A 3,781-nucleotide genomic window follows, 5' to 3' on the forward strand; every position below is an offset into this window, starting at 1 on the left:
AATAACAGGTTTTACAATGAAAATCTCCTTTCCACTTGTATCCTCACAGCCCCCGCCAGGGAAATTTGCCCACCCAGAGAAGAAACCAACGTCGTTATGTTTTGTGTCCTCCTCCAGCCGATTCATGTTTACAGCGGGTGCCTCACACCCGCCGTTTCAGATTACACGGGCGGTGCGGCGGAGAGCGCGGCGGCGAAGTTTCAGGCCCCTACCCAGCCCCACTCGCCGCTGCCAGGTAGCCCCTCCACCCTTCCTGCCCGGAAGTCCTGCGCGCTCCACCCAAGGACAGGTGGGTTCGCCAGGGCACGCCCACTTCCGTCTCATTAGCCTATCGAATACGTTATGCAAATGGACACACGTCCCCGCGCCTCACGACAACCAATGGTTGCGGAGGCGCCGCAGGTCGCTCACGTTCCAGTTCTCAGGATGCTCCGGGAGCTCTGCCACGTTTCTGCAGTGGCAGGAAGAACTGAAATTGCAGGAGCCGGAGAAACAAGCAGCCATCAAGACTGCTGAAGCGAGGCCTACAGCCCTGTAATCACACAGGCTCAGGCTTCACGGAAGCTGGAGGCCACGTCGCCTGATCCCCGGGCTGACCGCTTCCCTCCCTCCGCGTAATTCCTGCCAAGCTCCAGGTGCCCGGTGCCCACGTAGTCTCGGTGAACGCAGAGAAATCACTGCAGATGTAGCCACGCTATTCTGAGTTAAGGACGCGGCATCCGCAGGAGAGCCAAGGCCTCGCTGCTGGGGGTCAGAGCCTCTCAGAGAATAAGAGGCAAGTTCAAGTTCTGCCTCCACCACTTGTTAGCTGTGCGACTTTGGGCAATCCGCGTCACCTTTCTAAGCCTCATTTTCCTCATCTGGAAAATAGGAATAATAACGCTGCCCTCCCAGCTACGATATGAGGACCAATGGCTAGTCAAATGGCAAACACGAGGGTCTTTGCAAGCCATTGTGCTTGGTGGTTAAGAGTATCACTTGGGTTAGACAGATTTGAATTCAAATCCTGCTTTTCCCAGTTACTTGTGTTCCAACCTTAGGCAAATCACTTACTTTATCCTCTGATTCTCACTTTCTTCAACTGTAAAGAATTCCATGGGCTGTTGTTAGGATTAAATGAGTTAAGGTTTATTGATTGAGGCAGGATCTCTGTCATCCAGGCTGGAGTGCAGTGGCACAAACACAGCTCACTGCAGCCTCAACCTCCCAAGTTCAAGCGATCCTCCCGCCTCAGCCTCCCAAGTAGCTGGAACTACAGGGATGCACCACCACACCTGGCTAATTTTTTTCTTATTTTTGTAGAAATTGGGTCTTACTAGCCGGGCGCAGTGACTCATGCCCGTAATCCCAGCACTTTGGGAGGCCGAGGCGGGCGGATCACAAGATCAGGAGATCGAGACCATCCTGGCTAACATGGTGAAACCCCGTCTCTACTAAAAATACAAAAAATTAGCCGGGCATGGTGGCAGGTGCCTGTAGTCCCAGCTACTCGGGAGGCTGAGGCAGGAGAATGGCGTGAACCCAGGAGGCGGAGCTTGCAGTGAGCGGAGATGGTGCCACTGCACTCCAGCCTGGGAGACAGAGCGAGACTCCGTCTCAAAAAAAAAAGAAAAGAAAAAGAAATTGGGTCTTACTGTGTTGCCCAGGCTAGTCTTGAACTCCTGGGTTGAAGCAGTCCTCCCACCTGAGCCCCACAAAGTACTGGGATTACAAGTGTGAGCCACTGTGCCCAGCCTGAGTCAAGGTTTTCAAGGCACTTGGCACAAAGCCAGGCCACGTGTGGTGGCAGAACCATGGCACCTCCTGGAACCTGGTTTCATCTCATCAGCTGTCTTCTGGATACGATATTGTTTGCCCTGCCTGCCACATAGGATTGTCATGAGTTGTAAATGACTTATGACACGTTTATAAACAGAAAAACATTACACCAATGTTAGTTAGTGGTATGGTGAGGCAGCCAGCACACTGGAAAAAGCATGACCTTGGCCCTGGCTGGGCCTTTTACTTACTGTGTGACCTTGGACAGATGATTTCACCTGCTGAATTTGTATTATGAGAATATATTCTTTTTTACCTAGCCTGGGCAACAAAGTAAGACCTTGTCTTTACCGGAAAATTTTTAAAAAATTATCTGGGTGTGGTGGCATGCACCTGTAGTCCCAGCTACTTGGGAGGCTGAGGTGGGAGGATTGCTTGAGCCTGGGAGTTGGAGGCTGCAGTGAGCTATAATCACACTCCTGCACACCAGTCTGAGTGACAGTGAGACCTTGTCTCAAAATACATATATATATACACACACGCACACACACATCACATATATACATACGTATGTACATATATATTCTTTTTAGAGAGATAAAATTTAAATATAATACATTATTTAAAACGTAATGAATAGTAAAAAGGCTGGGCACAGTGACTCACACCTGTAATCCCAGCACTTTGGGAGGCCGAGGTGGGTGGATCACAAGGTCAGGAGATCAAGACCATCCTGTCCAACAGGGTGAAACCCCGTCTCTACTAAAAATACAAAAATTAGCTGGGCATGGTGGTGTGCACCTGTAGTCCCAACTACTCGGGAGGCTGAGGCAGGGGAATCGCTTGAACCCAGGAGGCGGAGGTTGCAGTGAGCTGAGATCGTGCCACCACACTCCAGCCTGGCGACAGTGGAAGACTCCATCTCAAAAAAAAAAGTAATAAAAATATATAATCTGAAATTATTTTTCAACTTCATAGGTCGAGGCCTCCTCCCCTGGGGTAAGGAGAAGCCCAAATACAAAGTTTACCCTGTTGTCTACATGCTAGAATTTACCATGGAAAACCAGAGTCATGGTTTTTCCTAAGATCAATGGGGAAAATGTCCAAACTCTAACAAGGGTCACTTCTGAATGGAGTGGCCACTCATTGCAGTCAGCATTCTCAAAGCTGCTCTGAAGTCATGGCCTATGGAGGGAAATGACCTCTGTCTGGAAGCCCTTGGGCTGGAGATCCCTCAGCATCAGAGGTATCCAGGGACTCTGGGTGAGTCACTCCTCCCCAGTGGACTTGCCCTTCAACCTTGATGAGGACGAACACCTCATTAAGGAGCAATAGCTCTCCCCCCACCTTAATGCCTTACATGGGGATGAAGTAGCCCCGGGCCATCCTGCCAATCCACTGTGAGATTTCTCCAGCTGTCCTAGGATGCCTCTGGCCTTGGACAGCCTTCCTGTTCTTCCTCCTCTGGGGCCCATAGTCTGATCCTGACCCCCACCATTCTTCACTGCAGACTCTCATCCAGCTGCAGAAAGGAGGGGTGGGAGAATGCCAAGGCCCAAGCCCACTTTCTCTGCTGTGCCCACCGTCACATCTTCACTGTGTGTGGCAAGTTCCCCTGCAGTACAGGGCCTGCTGTACAAATCATTCATCAAGGCAGGAGAGAGGGAGACTGACATCTGGGGTATAGGCTTTTAACTACCTCATCCTGGAAGTGACATATGTCACTTTCACTGCCATATCATTGGCCAGACCTAGCCACAGGCCCACCCAAATGAAAGGATGCAGGGGCCAGGCACAGTGCCTCATGCCCGTAATGTCAGCACTTTTGGAGGCAGAGGCTGGCGGATCACCTGAGGTCAGGAGTTCAAAACCAGCCCGGCCAACATGGCAAAAAAACCATCTCTACTAAATATACAAAAATCAGCCGGGGTGGTGGCAGGCGCCTGTAGTCCCAGCTACTTGGGAGACTGAGTCAGGAGAATCGCTTGAACCCGGAAAGGGGAGGTTGCAGCGAGCGGAGATC

This window comes from Symphalangus syndactylus, chromosome 18, assembly GCF_028878055.3.
Source record: "Symphalangus syndactylus isolate Jambi chromosome 18, NHGRI_mSymSyn1-v2.1_pri, whole genome shotgun sequence".
Taxonomy (NCBI): Eukaryota; Metazoa; Chordata; class Mammalia; order Primates; family Hylobatidae; genus Symphalangus; species Symphalangus syndactylus.